The following is an 18,791-nucleotide window of genomic DNA, read 5'->3' as shown; positions in this document are numbered from 1 at the left end:
AATGACATGAAGAATTTATTCATGTGTCTCTTTTTTTTTTTTTTTTTTTTAACATTTTATTTATTTTTGGGACAGAGAGAGACAGAGCATGAACGGGGGAGGGGCAGAGAGACAGGGAGACACAGAATCAGAAACAGGCTCCAGGCTCTGAGCCATCAGCCCAGAGCCCGACGCGGGGCTCGAACTCCCGGACCGCGAGATCGTGACCTGGCTGAAGTCGGACGCTTAACCGACTGCGCCACCCAGGCGCCCCTATTCATGTGTCTCTTGATTGTATTTCTTTTTTTTGTAATGTGTATTCATATTCTTTGCCTCTTTTTCTCTTGTTTTTCTCTTTTCTCCATTTTTGATTCACTTATCTTTTTGAATATTAAGGGGGGTTCCACCCCCAGTGTCGACCAAGAATCTTTTATCTGGCAAAACTCCTTCAGAAGTAAGGGAGCTATTAAGACATTCCCAGATAAACAAAAGTTGAAGGAGTTTAGCCTAAACCCAAGGGACCACCCTGTGGACAATGTCTATGTCAAGTACCAGCACAAAGAAGATGCAGAGTGGGCAGTGGCTGAGCTCAGTAACTGCTGCTTCAACAGTCAGGCTGTGCATGCCAAGCTGTCCCCTGTCACCAGCTTCTAGGAGTCATGTTGTTGGCCACATGAGATGGGGAAATTTACCCATGGTGGCTTTTGCAACTTCATATCCCTGCAATCCATCTCCCAGAAACTGTGGTGGAAGCTCTGGGGTGGGGGGTGGGGGGTGGGGGGTGGCGCAGGTCCAGGTACCTCAGGACCAGCCTTCTAAGACTTCTCATACCTTAAGTTTCCTATACCCTGAGATGAACCTGATGCCATGCCTCATACAGTATTTCAAGCATCTTGTACCCTAGGACTAGCCCCGAGTGCCACCCTGGGACCAGCACCTAAGTCCTAAGTTGGGACCAAAACCCAAACCGAAACCAAAACAAACAAGGTCTTCTGTTTCTTTACTCATATTTCCATTTGTTCATACATTATTTTCTAGATTCTCTTCACATATTCCTTTGGATCTTTAAGTATATTTTGGCTGTTTTAAAGTCTTTGTCTAGTAGATCTGCCATCAGGTCTTCTTCAGAAATAGTTTCTGTTGACTTAAATTTTTTTCTTTGAATGGGCCATTCTTTCCTGTTGTTGTTGTTGTTGTTGTTGTTTTTTGCACGCCTTGTGATTTTTTTTTTTAAACTGGACACTTGAATCTGATAATCTGATAACTCTGGAAATCAGATTTCCCCCCTTCCCTGGGGTTTGGTATTTTTTTTATTATTGCTTTTGTTTGTTTGTTTATTAATTATCGCAGGGTGTCTCTATGCCACAGATCTGCCTGAGGTGTAAACTTAAGGTCTTCTCAGGTCTTTTCTGAACTTGGAACTCCTTTGGGCATGTGTTATCACTTTTGTTTTCTTTTTCTTTCTTTTCTTTTTCTTTTTCTTCTTTCTTTCTTTTTTCTTTCTTTCTTTCTTTCTTTCTTTCTTTCTTTCTTTCTTTCTTTCATTAGAGAGAGAGAGTAAATGAGCAGGGGTGAGAGGCAGAGGGAGAGAGAAAGAGAATCTCCATGCTCAACACAGGGCTTGATCCCATGACCCTGGGATCATGACCTCAGCAGAAATCAAGAGTTGGACTCTCAACTGACTGAGCTAACCAGGAGCCCCATGTATGATCACTTTCTAAATTTCCTTATGTATGCAGTTGCTTTTAAATATCCTGATTTTTTTTTTATTTATTTTTTTTTAATTTTTTTTTTTCAACGTTTATTTATTTTTGGGACAGAGAGAGACGGAGCATGAATGGGGGAGGAGCAGAGAGAGAGGGAGACACAGAATCGGAAACAGGCTCCAGGCTCCGAGCCATCAGCCCAGAGCCTGACGCGGGGCTCGAACTCACGGAGCGCGAGATCGTGACCTGGCTGAAGTCGGACGCTTAACCGACTGCGCCACCCAGGCGCCCCTAAATATCCTGATTTTTAATGTCTGGCTCCCAACAGTGGAAAAAGAGAAAATTAAAGGGGGGACAGGGAAAGGAGTGGTAGCCATTTAAATCCCCCTAGAATGGATTTAAGCTCCACGCAACAATGGGAGGAGACGCAACAACGATGGCCATCCACCTCTTTGTCCACACTTCTGTGAAAAAAAGCAACTGTTAGAGGGCAGAGTCCCTTCTGCCTACCCTGGTTCCCACATGCTTCATGCCAGCTACTCCTGGAATGTGTGCTCATACCTCTGCCATGGGGCTGGGAATAGGGTTTGGGTGTCCACAATAGTGCTAAGAGCTGAACTTGAGTGAAATTAACAGCAATGTACTGTTCAAGACTTCCCCTGGAAGTGGCAAACCTTCCACAGACTCCAGAGTTCCAAAACAGTTACATCAGACACATTCTGCCAGTGTAATTGTTGTCTGGGTATGAAGGCAGATTACTGGTTCCTGGTGCTTCCCATTTTGCTGCCTTCTGAAAATCCTCTTTATTTTGATTAAATTTACATGAACATAGTTGGAAGATTACAGTAGTTATATAAGGCTTATTATGAAAATTAGCACACTTACCCTCATACCCTCCATTAAATGTTGTTCCCCAGAGGCAACCAGTTTCAACCACTTAGTCGATTCATTTGGTATTTACTTCCACATCTCTAAGGAACATGCTTATACGGCTATTTATTGATTTTTCGGTTCTAGATATGACCTAGCCTGCTATGGAAAATGAGAATCTAGCTTTCTTTTAACCCTGGCTTGCCCCATCACATTTCATTCATGAATGCTCTTCATTCCTCTGTCCATCAAATACAGTTACATCATAATTTAGTTAGATTGCTATTCTGTGTTTGCATTTTTCATGACTGCAAATGCCAGTTCCAGTTGAGACAGAGAGTAAACTTTGATTGCTTTACCTTTCCCCGCCATGTTTTGTTTTCTCTGGAATTAAGAATTTGTTTTATTTTCCCATTATCTTCTGTTTTGACGAACTCATCACTAGCTCAACTTCAAACTCTCTCTCAGTTGTGTAAATCTCTCACCGTGTTCATAAATTTTAGGTGTTCTATCAATTTAATCCTCTCATTAAATAATCTCCTGAGTCTTCTGACCTGTTCAAGTCTGTCCTCTTTGCTCTCTGCACTTGGCAATAGCTGTTGTCTTTGGAATTTTTTTCTCCATCATTTTGGGGATTTCCTTCTTCTCTTCCTTGTATTGAATCTCTTGTTTCCTGGATCTTCTGTTTTCTCAAAGTTTCTGAGAAAGAGTGTGTGGGAGACCTTTTTTTAAACTTGAATATCTAAAAACGACTCTATTCTGCACTAAAACTTGCTCGTGGTTTGTCTTGGGTATAAAATCCTATATTTAAAGTAATTTTTTCATCAGAATTTTAAAAATACTGCTTCATTACATTGTCTTACACACTTGTCTTTGAGAATTATGAAGGCATTCTGATTCTAAATGTTTGCATGTGACATCTTTTTTTTCTTTCCCGGGATCTTGAGAGATTTTTTTCTTTGACTTTTAGTGTTCTGAAATTTCATGATATGCATTGGAGAGTGTTTATTTTAATCCATTGTTCTAGAAACTTGAAGAGCCCTTTAATCTAGAATCTAATTAGCTCCTCATCTAGGGCATTTTCTTCTATGTATTCACCTAGTATCCACTAGTATTCATGCTCTTGGGAAGCCCCCTCCAATATTGAAAGGGATGACCTTTCTGATCAGTTGGATATTGGAGTAGTAATGATGCATGATATATAAAGCTGTCATAAAACACATTTCAGCCTTTTCCTTGGTCTCTTGGATCACTTTCTTGGGGGAAAGCCAGCTGTCATCCCAAGAAGACATTCAAGCCACCCTGTGGAGAAGCTCACATGGTGAGGACCTGTGCTCTTCTATCAAGAAAGAGCACAAATTTGATAGCCATATGAGTGAGCCAGTGTGGAAGCAGCTTCTTCAGCTATAGGCAGGCCTTAAGAAAACTGTAGTATTGGCCAATATCCAGTTGAATCTCATGAGAAACTCAGAGACAGACCATTCAATTAAAGTACTCCTGAACTCATGGTCACATAAACTATGTAGTCCTTATTCATGGGAGAGAAGTTTGAAATGTTTCTCTGTACTAGATATCTGTTGTTTTGCTTGGTCAGCATTTCTTCTTCTGGCAAAATTACTATGTCTTCTCCTCTGGGGAATCATCTGTGTGGGTTGGAAAGGGCTTGTTCCTTCCCCTCTATCAGAAATGAACTGACCCAGCAGGCAGAAAATCAGTGAGGACACAGTTCAACTCAACAACACCATTAATCAACTGGATATAATGAACATCGATACACTACTTTATCCAACCACAGAATACACATTCTTCTCAAGCTCACATGGAACATTCACCAAGATAGACCATGTTCTACACCATAAAACACAATTTAACAAATTTAAAAGAATAGAAATCATACAATGTGTGCTTTCAGACCACAAGGGAATTAAACTAGAAATAAATAATAAGGTTACTGTAGAGGCACCTGGGTGGCTCAGTCAGTTAAGCTTCTGACTTCAGCTCAGATCATGATCTCATGTCTTGTGAGTTTGAGCCCCGCATAGGGCTTTGTGCTGACAGCTCAGAGCCTGGAGCCTGCTTTGGATTCTGTCTCTATCTCTCTCTGCTCCTCCCTCTCTCACACTCCATCTCTCTCTCTCTCAAAAATAAATAAACATTAAACAAATATTACTGTAAAAAAAGAGATTAAACAATACTTTTCTAAATAACACAAAACAAAAAAATCTGAAGAAATTTAAAAATATTTAGAACTATATGAAAATGAAAACACAACTAGCAACATTTGTGGGATACAGTGAAAGTATTGCTTAGAGGGTTGCTTAGTATTAAATACATATATTAGAAAAAATAGACAATGACAAAAAATTGAAAACTTGAATGAAATTAATACATTTCTAGAACAATCTAAAGGATGATGGTTTTATATGGAAGTTTTGTTTCAGAGAATAGAAAAATACACAAATTATTTCAGACAATAGAGAAGAAAAGTTATCCAGCTTATTTTATCCAGTACATTAGTCAGGTTTTGCTGTGATAATGCCATGTAACAAATAATGCCTTAAAACTTAGTGATTTACAACAACAATTATTTCTCAGTCATTTGTCCATGGGTCTCTATACTCCACCTAATTATATCCATCAATATAGAAAATATATGTAATAAAAGCCAACACTCAATCATGATAAAACAAACTAGATCTCGTAGCAATGTAACATTAGAAAGTAATATGAAAAGACATGGCTTTCAAAAACCTATAGCAAAAATACAGGTTACAAAACTGTATGAAAAACAAACAAACAAAACAAAACCAAGAACCCAAAACAACCCTAAAAACAAACTTTTAGCAATCATTATACTCAATGTTAAAGCTATAGACTTCCTGTTAAAACTAATAGCAAATCAAGAGTGTTGGCTATAACGGCCTCTATTCAAATTGTCCTGGTGGTCCTCACCACAGTAGATTTGGGGAGGTGGAAGGATGAAGAATTTTTTAGCTGATGGCTTTTATTTTCTCCATGAAGCATAACGCAAAGTCATGAGCTGAAAGTATGGATGGGAAGAAGTTGTCAGAAGTACAGCAAGAGAGGAAGGTATTAGCTAATCATCTTCCATAATGGGAGAGCAAACTTATTTGGGAACTATCTGAGGATTTCCAGGAACAGCTAAATGGCCACTGTGTTTTGTGGTCATGAAGGTAAGGGGAAACCTGTGATTTAGAGTTTGTGATTTTTCTCAACCGATATTTAGCTGCTCAGGGGTAGGCACAGTGAAATTGTTGGATTTAACCAAATCTGGGATTTTTGACAGACAAGTAATGCTAAGCCCCAAGGAAGCTAAGATTGTTTGAAAGGTAGTCATAATGACGACGGACTCTAAGCTGGGTTAAGAGGACTATGAAGACAAAAGAAGGATGATAGATGACGAAGAGGTGGTGGGCTCAATGGATTGTAAGTCTCAATGAAGTTGAAGATTCCTTGAGGGGATACAAAACGTAAGTACACTGTTGGCTAGAAGGCTAGAAGGTTATGGTGAGAGAGTCTGAGGCTTGTGGTTGAGTTTCAGAGATGCTGCAGTTACTGGGTCTGAACAGGAATGGGGCAACCATCAGGGTAGGGGGTGGCTAGGTTGGGAATGGAAGAAAGTTGGAATTAGAGGCAGGGAGGACAGGGAACTGGGAGATCAGGGTGTTAGATGTGGGGGCTCCATGGATGTTACAGTTTCTTAGAATGAGGTCAGGAATGGGAAACAATGACCCCAAAACTGGAATCTTCAATGAAAGAGGGAAGAGCAGGGAGGTCGATAGTAGAGAGGGATAGTGACTGCAGATGGTATGGAGAGATGGGGTCAGTGTCACAGGAACCGGGATTTGGAAGGAAGGTACAAAAAGGCTTGGGAATGTCAGTGGAGGGCAAGGAAAACACCTACCCCAGCTCTGGACCAGTGGAAAGCTGCCTCCACCTGGGAGGGCTGCAGGGGACAGGAAGACTTCAGTGAGGGCTTAAGGCACCCAGGCTGAGGGTGTAGTGGAGGTTGCTAAAAATGGGTCTGAGGTGATGGAGGTTCAATGGGAGGGCTTGAGAAGGAAGGACTAGCAAAGGGTTGGATAAAGCTGGGCCCAGGATTCACCAGATCCTTGAGGACATGGGCAATGGCTGAAGTAAACAGGGATTATTTACTGTCTTGGGGAGGGTTGAAAGGAGAGAAAACTTTTTAAACTACCATCTTGAGTCCTTGGTTGGGGGCTTGGGGGTTTGGGGTGATGAAAGCCTTATCAATTCAAATGAAAGAGGATTATGGAAGTGGAGCTGCTTTTGAGAGAGGGTCCCTCAGTGGGTCCTGAGGGAAGTTTCTGGAAGGGGGCAAAGGGGGGTCAGGACAACTCCCTGGAGGTAAGTGTGGGTCACAGGCTCAGCTCAAACTGCACCTCTTCAGGCTGCAGTGGCTTCAGAGGGCAGCAGCCCTGGGGAGCAAATGTGTCTGGGCAGAGATAAGGTCTACAGGAGATGGTTTAACCAGGAAGTGGTGTCCTGTCCTCCTATCATTGCTCATAAACAACAGGTATTAGGAGTTCTGCTTTTTCGGGCTGGACCCAGAGGAGCAATCTTAGTGGGTCCTATAAACATTTGTTTTAAGGAGCCCCTTTAGGCCAAAGCTGGGGTAGGGAGGTCCTAGGAAATGGTGGGTGCTAGCCTTCCCACAGGTCCTGAAGATGAGCTGACAGGTTTCTTTCTACGCACCTTTCTAGGGTACTGCCCCGAATTCTGCAAGGAAGAGCCACCCTGGGCACGTTTGGCATCTTATCCCCACCCAACAACCCTGCGAGGTAGGGATGAGGGTCTCTACTTTGCCAATGTGAGCAACCTGCTCAGTGTCCCATGGAAAGTGGCAGATCCCTCAGACTTCAGAACCTGTGCTTCCTGCATGGTATCTCCCTGCCTCTCATTCAATGCTTCATGTATTTGTGGGGCACCTACCATGGCAGGCCCTCAGCTAGAAATCAGGGACACCCTATCCACAGGAGAACAGTTTCATGGCCCTGGTTATGTACCAGGTCACCTTTGAAACCCCCCACCCTCAGACCTGACTTCATAAGTTGAGGGGTGGAGCCCACGAGTCCCCATTTTTATTTGAACAATATTCGGAAATGACAATACCAGTTCCCATTTGTGTGGGGCCCTCTTGAGCCACCAGCAGCTGAAGGAGATCGGTTTCCCTTTCTAGGCAGGCAAGAGAAGTGGGGTGGTCTAGCTTTGATCACTTGCAGCTGGACTCTGCCTTAGGCAGGGGTGACAGAGACAGCTCAAGGCTCCCCTGCACACCTTCCACCACCACCCCATCTCCTCCAGGGTGCCTGAAACTCCACAGTTAGAGATTTATTTCTTTGGGTTAGATTTTGTCTCCAGCTAAAATGCAAATCCCTCTGGAGGGGTGGTGGGGAGAACATCAGCTATTATAGGTTGGATTTGGGTGAGTTTGTCACATCAAGACACTGGGAGAGCAAATATTCAGGACCACTTTTTTTTTTTTTAAGTCACAGCCCAGGCAAGTAATGGTGAGAAAACCAGATCAGAACCTGCCCTCTGGGAAGTTCTAGAAGGGAAGTAAGGAGAAAAGGGGAATAGGTCCAGAAGCCAGGGCATTGCCCTGGAGGAGTAGGTCTGGAGGGGGGTGGCGGGAAGGGCATTGGAGCACACAGGAAATCCAGAGCTTACAGAAAGGAGGATGGCTCAACCAGTGGACCATCTACTGGGGTAGGAGGTGGGAGTCCCAGGAGCAGGATCGAGACCTGGGAGGTGGCTGTGGGGAGGGGGCATCATGCCCAGGAGGGCCAGGGAAGGCTTCCCAGCAGATTTGTGATGTCAGTGTTAAAGAAGCATCTGATGTGGTGGAGGGTGGCTGGGAAATGAAGGGCACAAACAGAGGGACAGCAAGGGCACAGGTACCAGTCTGCGCAGAGGACCATCCATCTGGGGGACAGAACCCTCACCAGGGGGGTAGGTGGGCCCTTGCTGGGCCAGCCAAGGCTAGGCTCTGGCTGCAGTCCCTAGTCTTTGTTAGTTGTGGTCTCCTCCACTGCTTGAGCGGCAGTGGGAAAGGTGGGTGGAGGGCAGGACTGACAGAGTCATAGAGCCCTGCAAACCTGGGTTACTGCCCTAGCCAGGCCCTCCCTGACCTCCCCCTCCAACCAGAGAAATCTTCCCTGAGGCCTGCAGGGGAGGAAAAATGTTCCCTTCTACTCTTCTAGATTCTGTGGCTGGTCTATGAATTAAATTAACATAAGATAAACAGGGGGAAAAAAGCCAATTTTAATTACATAGGTGTTGTAGGGTCAGTAGCCCCACAAAGATAAGAGACTCAAAAGGTGACAGCCAGTTGATGGGACAGGGCCTGGGGCTTCTGGAGGGGGAGAAGATAATTCACTGGAAGGGGACAGGAGGAAGTATAAGGAAGGAAAGTTTGCCCAGCTTTGCAGACCAGTCTCCCAGGTGAAAAAGTTATCTCTGGTAGAGGTTCCCTTCTTAGCACTGGGAGGGAGACACCGGGACCAATGGTGATTTCCTTTACGAAAATAAATTTCCCTACAAAAGGGTAACTTCTACTCTGTTTACAGAGCTTTTCTTGTGTCTTCAGTTTCTCAAAATAAGCAGCACAAAATGATCCTGGTGCCAGGGAGACATATTTTGGGGTGGCAAATTCTGCTTGCCTCAGGCCTCTTTCCCTTCCCACTGCCCTGTGCACTGAACAACTTCTACAGAATAAACTAGGGTTTTAAAAGATTCAGTTAATCTCGATGGAAGGAGGGGTTATTCCCTGTGTTCAGTTCCCAAGAGCCTTTAACTCCAGCCAAGGACCTGGCCTGCTCTTGCAGGATATCTTCTTCCTCTCAGAGGTGGCTAGGGACCACAGTGCCTCTCTGGGCAAAATAAAAAGGCACATTAAAAGAATTACAACCTTTAAAAAAAAGCAACTAAAAAAGAAAAGTCCAAGAACAACAGGAAGCTGAACAGGAAGTTCCCATAGAAGATGAAAATATTTGAGAGTCATGCTGAGTGCAGAGGCTGAGGGCAGAGGGGGATTGCAGGGATACACAGCATGGAGGTGGTGGTCCATGCCACCCCTCCTCTTAGCAGGATGCCCCTGGTCCTGCTGGCCAGGCCCTGCCCACCTCCAGGGGCTCCTTCATCAGGCGCATGCACATACATATCTATACACACATGACAACTTTTACATGTGTTTGCCGAGATATGTCCGTGCACGTTCATGTACACCTATGCCAACTAATATGTGTGCATGGTGAATTTATTTATGTACCCAAATGCAGAAGGACAAACACTCGGAGACGTTTTGTGTGCCAAACTGTAAAGAAAGTGAAAGTTAGACTGTAGGCCCTTCGTTTCACTTGCTGTGTTTGGCCACCTCTCCCAGGCATCCAGGCTTCTGAGTTGTTGGGGTCTGAGAGGTTTCTCGTTGGCATGTGCTTCCCTTTCCCCGCCCCCCAGGGCAGCCCTCCTCGGGCAGTATCCTAGCTCTATCCTTTATGACCTGTGGTCCTCAAGTTTTTTGATTTCAAAATCCTTTGGAGGGCCCCAAAGAGCTTTTTATTGATGTGGGTGACATCTCTCAATATAGTGGCATTGTTTTCCATTTCTACAAATCTCCTTTTTTTCCCTACAAATCTCTTTAATGTGCAGCTTAATAGAGGACAGCTGGATTCTTGCATATGCTTCCGCATGAACTCTTCTGGGTGAAATATATGAAGAAAATCCAGCATCACAGAGATATGTTGGGAAAGACAGAGCCTCATGGATTTCCTGTTAGGCAGCATCTGAAATCTCTCCCAATGACCTCTGTCCCCCGATCTTCATGCCCTTGTGGAATCCCCTCCACTTGGGTGTGGGCTGGATCTGGCAATTTGCTTCTAAGGAATACATAGAGCAAAAGTGATGGGATGTCATTCTGAAGATGACATCCAAAGACTGTGGCTTCCGCCTGAAGTGCCTTCTCTTGCTCTCTTGCTCTGGGGGAAGTGAACTGCCATGGTGTAAGCTCCCATGTGGTGCCACAGGGAGGTCCACCCAGCAAAGAACCGAAGGAGGCCTCTGGCCAAGGTCCTGAGTGATGAACTGTGGTCCGCTGTGGGCAGCTAGAAGCAGACCCTTCCCTAGCTGAGTCATCAGATGAGACCACAGCCCTGGCTGACACCTTGACTGAAGCTGGTGAGAATCTTCCAGCTAAGCCACGCCTGTGCTCCTGACTTATTGCAAGTTACTATGAGGTAATATCTGTGGTTTTAAGCTGCTAGGTTTTGAGGTATTTGATTACATAGCAATAGATTACTAATAGATCACACCCCATGAAAAGATCTTGGAGATGCCAAGAGTCCTCAGACCTCACCTCCTTTGGACCCATCTATCTTCACCTGCCCTCACGGATTTTCCCAGTCAGTATCTGCTTTTCTTTCAGTGTCCTGCTCTCAGCTGGTATGGGGAAGAGGGCTGGTAGGGGAAGCAGGCCTGCACAGGTGACAAGTGACAGGTAATGTGCAGGTGAGGTATAGGCCAATGCCTGTGTATGGGGTTGCTGCTCCCCGATGGTGGACTTCCAGGCAGTGCACCATTAATAAGGGGTTAGCTTATTGATTCAGTTAATGATGGCAGAGTGGGGACAGTTTGTAAATAGTGGTTCATTCCCTCCACAGCCAGTCTACACTCTACCCACTGCCATCCCTGTGTTTTCTTCATCCCAGATTATCCTAATTCCTCTACAATTTGGGTCAACACATAGCGAAAGTCCTGACACCTGTGGTGTCACAGCTCTTTTCACAGATGGAAAAAATATTAGTGGCATCTAGTCAGGGCCCCACCATCTATGGGGGAACCAAAACGTCGATGTCCAAGTGGTGGAGGGATTCCTTGAACCCTCATCTACCACATAGAAGTAAAAGTGCCTGACCTCTTATACCCTCCCAGCACTGACGATGATGCCTCATGTTCTAGACTGCTTCAGGCTTCCCGCATTGGCATGCACCATGGAGGATGGGAACCTCAGGAACCATCTGGGCATGCTGTCCCACTGCAGAGGAACCCATGGAGACCTTGGCCCACGAGGTGATGTGACCAACCCAAGGTTACCTGGCAAGTTGGAGACAGTGACGACACTGGAGTTTCAGATAAGTCTCCTACTACCTGCTCCTGCCACCTCCCCCAAATCTGATTAGAGCTTCACATGTGAGGCCTACCTTCCCTCACAGACTGTTAGGGTCTGTGCAGGCTGTGTTGGGCTCACAGCACTTAGCACTCAGTAAACTACTGAATGGATGAGGAGACTGGCAAGCAATTGAGTTTGTTCTGTGGCCAGGGTTAGGAAGCAAATCTGTAGTTAGTACCAAAGGTTAGTTTCTGACAAGGTCAAGTGTAGAGGGTCAGTGTGTAGCCAGGATGAGGAAGTGAACCATAGGAAAGGACTAGGAAGTCAGGTTTTGTTGGGGGCCAACCAATCTCTGACGGGGGTTAGAAGCCACTGGGGTGGGGTGGGGGGGCTGGTGAGAGGTCAGCCTTTGGCTGGGGTGAGGTCTCCACCCACGGTTAGAAGCTAATTAGCCTCTCTGGTGTTTTATGTAGGATTGCTGGCATTCCAGGGCTCTGGCCTAGTCTCAAATGACCCGTATCCTGAGCAGGGGATGAGGAAGTCAGTTCTGGCTCCAGGAGCAGAGGGGTTTGTAAGTGGCACTGAGGATCCCAGTCTCCAGGCTGGGGGTTGGGTGGCCTTGTGTCTGGGCCTTTGCTCAGCAGCTGGCCTGGGACGCAGACCCTATGCGAAGGGCACGCAGTGACTAAAAAGACTTCAGACCCTTGGAGGCATTTCCTGTTTTCCAGTGAACTGAAAACCGGCTTCCTGCTTAGAATAGTCCATAGGGAGGGGTTCTTTTTCTGGTGGTGGGAGGGGTTTCTGAGGGTGGAGGACTTGCCGGGCTCAAGGACCAGCTCTCAGGGCCCTGCTGGGATGGGGTGGCATGGGGACAAGGGTGGGGTAGGAGAGAAGGAATTCCCAGATACCTCTGCCCATTTCCTGGCTGTGCCTCAGTGTTCACACTCAAAGCTTTCTGAGAGAGCAACACAAGTCTAATTCCATCAGACAATCATATCTTTTCACCGGGAGGTGACATTTCTCTGGGAAAAAAAGCAAACAGCATGCAGGACCTATGTGGGGACAGTGACCAGAAGCCCCACGGGTAGAGCCAGGTTTGGGGCACCAATTAGATGCAGATTCTTTTTTTTTTTTTTTTAATGTTTTTCTATTTTTGAGAGAGAGACAGAGAGACAGTGTGAGCAGGGGAGGGGCAGAGAGAGAGGGAGACACAGAATCTGAAGCAGGCTCCAGGCTCTGAGCTGTCAGCACAGAGCCTGACGCAGGGCTCGAACCCACGACCGCGAGATCATGACCTGAGCCGGAGCTGGACGCCCAACCAGGTGAAACACCCCAGGCGCCCCTGATTAGATGCAGATTCATGTTGCAAGCTTGAGTCCTGCATCTGCAGGGGACCGGTTATGTGGCTTGGACAATTTCCTGAACTTGCTGAGCCTCAGAGCCCTCATTTCTTCTCAAGCTGGGGACCTAATCAACACCGCCTCTGTGGCACAGTGCCCGCCCTGTCCATGGCAGGCGCACCAGAAACCAGCCTCATTCCCTCAGTCGAGCACAGCGGTGAGGGGGTTACTTGGGCAAGAGGATGAGGCACATCCGTCCCCACAGCAATCCAGTTTGCTCCCCTGAAGCTGAAATGCTCCCAGCTACTGTGGCCAACCCTTCCAAGACCCCGCCCCGTCTCTCTTTTCTACACCTGCGGGCACATCGTGGTCAGCCAGCTCCTCACCCGCTCCCGGATCTCTACATTGCCTCAGTGGGTGGTGATGAGATTTGGGAGGACAGACTTTCTTCCTTGGCCCCACCCACCTTGCTTTTGGCTGCATTTATCCTCACCAGGCTAGACTCTCGCTGTTCTTCTTCCCCTGTCAGGGGTCACGCAGGAGCCCCTGACCCCCAACCCAGAGTTCACACAAGATACAGATTAAACACCCACACACACAGCGGGGATAGGTGGAAGGCAGGGCCATTTAAGACCACAAGTTTTAAGGAGGTGTTGGCCAGGGTAAGTTCTTCTGATTCTAGCCCACTGTGGACCTGAGCTACAGAGGAGGGGCTGGCCTCAGCTAAGCAGGAGGGCAGCAGGGGAAGGCAGGGAGGGGCTGTTCAGCCCATCCCTTGCTTTGATTTCATCTGCCGTCTTTTGTGTTACCACTGTCTCCTCCTAGTGAACAGAACCCGCTAGGAGGGGCCCTCAGGAGCGGACCCCCTTACAGTAACTGGAATCGCTGGAGGTGATAAGCCCGGAATCACAGGTACTTACGTAGATGTCTTTGTCAAGGGACAGGGCTAGCACATATTTAAAGGTACCTTGACTTTTAACTTAAAAATATATATATATTTAGCCCTATGATCTGGACCTCCAGTTGTACTCTGACTTCAAATGTTAGGGGTGGCCTCGACCTTCTTACAAATTATGTAATTCACTTACTGGTCGTATTTGTTGCTTGTTGTCTGTCAAGATCCCGCCCCCTCGTAAGTTCCGTAAGGGCAACGATTTTTGTCTGTTTTGTTTGGTTCACTGATGTCTAGATGAATGGTTGGCACGTGGTAGGAACTCTATGAACATTTGTGGAATAAATGGGGGAATGAATAGTTCTGCATTATCTGTTCCGCGTGCAAATACTTTCTGTCCTGTCTGAGCAGACCCTACCAGTCACTGGGTCTGACAATTTGGGCAATTATCTGTAGAATGGGCATAAGAATACAACAGTTTCATGGGGTCATAAGGACTAAGTAAGTTAGAAAATTTCTGAGCTTCAGTTTTCTCATCTATAAAATGGGGGTAACTGGAGCATCAACCACCATATAAAGTAGAAACTACCTAAATCGTGTGATTTTTGTGAGGCTTACATAGATTACTTATGTTAAGAGCCTAGCATGGTGTTCAGAACAAAGAAGGATAATACATGTGAAACTTAAATAAATAATTAACAACCCAAAGAAGGAAGCGTAAACGGTGAGATTCTGCAGTTGGTGCCCGGAGGGGACCCCCCCCCCCCCAGAGCTCCGAGAGCAGGGTGGCTGTCTGCTCTGATGCACAGAAGGCCTGAGAAGCAGTACAGTTTACTTGGTGTTTGGGTCCTAGAACTGAGAATGACCTGATCTCAGTCCTCAGGCAGCAACTACCGGGTCCCATCGGGAGAGCGGGCAGGGAGACCTCATCTCTCCTGTCATACACAAAGGCAGCCCTCTACCGAGGGCTGGGCTGGGCTCTCTGAGAGACCACCCACCTGCAGAGACCATTAAGGCACTTTGAAGGATTCCCATCCCCTGACAATCTCCTGCTGGGAACAGAAGTTACAGCATTGCCCTGGAACTCCAGTTCCCCACCCCCCGCCTTTCCCTGCTACTCCAAGCTGAGTGCGGGTCTGGTATTTTTGCGGTAAACGTCGTTGGTATAGATGCTTAGGCCCAAACAGATTTACAAGTGTTTTTGCCCACATGACTAGTTGGCCACAAAACAGTTTGCCATGAAGATAAAAAACAAAAACAAACACTGGTTGATAGTTTGGTTTCGTTTCTCCACTGGTACAGTGCTCCCATTTGACACTCTGTAAATCTTAGCTCTCGTGCTATACAGCAGCACAGGGTGTCGAACCCATGTTTCCCATAGAAAATGGGATGTCAATGGATGTGAGACAATACACCGAGAGCAAACAGCAGGGTAGAAGGCCTTCACAATGCGACACAAAGCTCAGTTATATATATGCATCCTAGCACTTGGAAACACATACCTCTCTTAATGAGGGAAGAAAATTGAGTGAGGAAAGAAAAAATGAGATAACAAACAGGGAGATGAATCAACCAGCAAAAAAAAAAAAAGTATAATATTACGATAGAAAGACTTTGAAGTGCTTTTGCACAACACACAAAATATAATCAGTGGCGGGGTGAAAATGCTTGTGGCAAAGTTGCTTACTGCCCAATTCCCTAGAACCAGCTGAGTGGCCACCCGGAAGGCCCTTCTCTGCCCTTTGCGTACCCATAGTTTCATCATCCTTCAGTACCCTCTCACCACTGCCTCCTCCAGGAACCTGCCTGGATAGCACACACCTAACCCCTTTCTCTGGACTTCCCCAGTGTCATCTGAAGAGTTTATCTTTGTCTCTCCTGTCAGCCCTGTGCTGCTCTCCTGCATGGGCCTATCACGTCTTCTGCTGGTCATAAGTTCCCTGAGCACCAAGACCTTGTCTTCACCACTCTTCTCCCTGCCTCCCTTCCTGCCCCCGAAAGGGTCTTTCACAGGTGGGGTAGGGTGTGAGGGTGCCCCAGGAGAGCTGAGGGGCAGGACATCCGGAGGATGAGAGACAACAAATCGGAGCGAGGACAGGAGAGCAGACCTCAGGAGACCAGGCCACGCCACTCGTGGTGCAGGCTGGCCTCTGATGAAGGACAGGGCACCTTGGGGAAGAGAAAGAATACTAACAGTTCTAGATGCTGTGCTCTGGAATCTTTATCTCCCTGACCCTTCACAACAGGACTTTGAGGTAGTAGGTCTTGTTATCGCCATTTGATGAATGTGGAAAGGCACGGTTGCCTGCCCAAGCGGAAAGAGCTAGAGCCAACCCTCGCTTGCTGCAGACTCTCTGAACCGATTTTTGTGATGCATTTCCCCGGGTTCTTTTTGGTGATCTCAGTAGCTGCCAGAGGGGGAGGCTTAGCTGCTCCCTGATGACCTCACTGACCATGTTCTGAGACATATATGGACAAATATTTTATTAGCAAGCAGGCACAGAATAGTCTTGTGGACATTCCGCAAGTTGCATGAAGTCCCAGCTCCGGCAGCCTGGGTGTTTCCAATAGGGCCTTGAAGCAAAGGTCTACCCAGGTCAAACGCAACCCTGTGCCAGCCACAGACGAGGCTGTCTGTGGGAGTTAGGCAACCAAGGCTCTGGCAGGACAGCAGGGGGACACGGGCAGCTTATGGGGCCAGCCTAGAGTGCCATCCCCAAGGGTGAAAGACAAACCTCATCCTAAGGTAGGTGTGTGTGTGTGTGTGTGTGTGTGTGTGTGGCAATTTTTTATTGATGTACAAAACACATAGAGGGAAGTGCACCAATTGTAAGGGTACAGCTCGGTGAATCATCACAAAACGAACGTAGCTCTTTGGCAGCTCCCAGCTCAGAGAATAAAACTTAACCAGCATCCCAGAAGCTGTTTCGTGGCCCCTTCTAGTCACTACATCCCTTCCCCATGAGGGCAACCACTCTCCTGATTTCTAGCGACACAGATGATCTGTTTTGCTTCTCTGCACAAATGGAAGCATACGGTCTATACTCCTTTCTGCCTGGCTTCTTAGACTCTGCGTTATGTTGTGAGATTCATCTGTCTTGTTGTACGTAGTTATAAGTCATTTGTGGCTATATAGTATTCTGTTGTGTAAATACTCCACAATTCATTTGTTATTCCACAGCTGCTAGACTTTTCTGTTGAGTCAAGGGTATTCATATCTGGCTTTAGCAGACTTTGAGTAGCCAAAATGTTTCATAGTGGTACCATTTTATACTCAGACCAGAAACACCCAAAGTTCCAACTGTTCCATATCCTTAACGAAACCTGATACGTCTGCCTTTTGGATTTAGTCATTCTGGCAGGTATACAGTGGTATTGCACCGATTTAAATTTGCACTGCCCTGATTACTAGGGGAGGAGAAGGCTATTTTCTTACATTCTGGTTTTTTTTTTTTTTTTTACTTTTAAATGCAGAGATTTGTCTTTAAATATCTTTGCCCATCTATTATCCCAAATGTATCACCAACGTCACCTTTCTAACATTCTTTATGCTAGTTAACAAGCCACCATTTTCCTTGAGAAAATAGTTTCCTGGAGTTCCTTATGCTGGTGACAAGACCTCCAGGTGTCGATGGGAGATAAGAGAGCACATGCACTTGTGGTAGGCTTCTGGAAAAACACTATGCGATCAGCTGTCTGTCGCTAGAGGAGGGATTCCTGATGGGCGCAGCCGTTCCATTCTTCAGGTATTGCTTACAAACAATGAGGCTAGAGTAAGAGGAAAGTAAGAAAGAGACTTCATAATATGACATCTAAGCCTTCTTTCCACCCCCATCTCTCTGTGGCTGTAAGTGCTATGATAATGCACGTCACGTGGCTCAGTCCTCTCATCACATGGGGATCTTTAGGCCACTGCTCACCCAAGCGCTGGACTCTATTCAGGTACAAGGAAATGGAGAAGGGGCAAGGTACTCATTGATCCTATGAGAAATCTGTTAGACTGGCAGGTTTTCAGTTCCAGGGCACAGCTGCCCAGACAGGCTTTCCTGAAGCGGTTCTGGAGCCATCCAGGCCTCGCCAGGAGACAGCGTTCCTCTTCCTGGAACAGACCTACCAGCGCTGGGCATTCTCTCCTGGAATGTGGCTAGCAGTGGGGAGAGAGGTTCCGAACCAGGGATGCTGATCAGCCAGTGACTTTTCCTATAGCTTCAAAGTGATTTGTGCAGTATATAGATTTGGGAGGATGAGTTCCCTCATCTCCGGGACTTTGGAGCTGTCTCTTCTGGGCTACCAGGCAAGGGACGTGTAGGCTGGTCAGATTGCATTCAGTGCAATGCTTCGAGAGGTCCTCTGAACTCTCTGGAATGGCTCCTTTTGTTTCTTCTGACTTTTATGTAAATTAGTAAGACAGATAAGCTGGCAAGAGGTTTGCTTTTCCTTGGTCACTTACCTAGAAACTTACCAGCATCAAGGGAGGAAAATATGTGATGTATACAACTTTCCTGTTGGGGTGGATCCGGGGGTCCTTTTCCTACATCTCCAGGCAGGCAGGCGACATTGCTAAGGGGAAACCGAGGGTACATTCAGGATGACATGCCATAGTCATTGGAGGGCTCACAAGGAAGCACCACCCTTACCCCTGAGGATGACAGATGGTAAAACTGCAAATATTTCCACAACTTGGAAGGAAGACAAAGTTGTGGCTAATTGAAAGTTGTGGTATACTCCAGAACGTACTTAGGAGTTTCAAATATGCTTGAAAAATCTGTGTCAGAGAAGGAAGAGGAGGAGCCTTGCAGAACCAGCAGCGTGACATGAATGGAGTTGCCAAAAAGGAACACTCCAGAACAAAGGAG

Source organism: Lynx rufus, unplaced genomic scaffold (assembly GCF_022079265.1).
Source record: "Lynx rufus isolate CCGP_SWC_20201006 ecotype Redwood Valley unplaced genomic scaffold, mLynRuf1.p SCAF_8, whole genome shotgun sequence".
NCBI classification, from domain to species: domain Eukaryota; kingdom Metazoa; phylum Chordata; class Mammalia; order Carnivora; family Felidae; genus Lynx; species Lynx rufus.
This window is presented reverse-complemented; position numbering follows the sequence as displayed.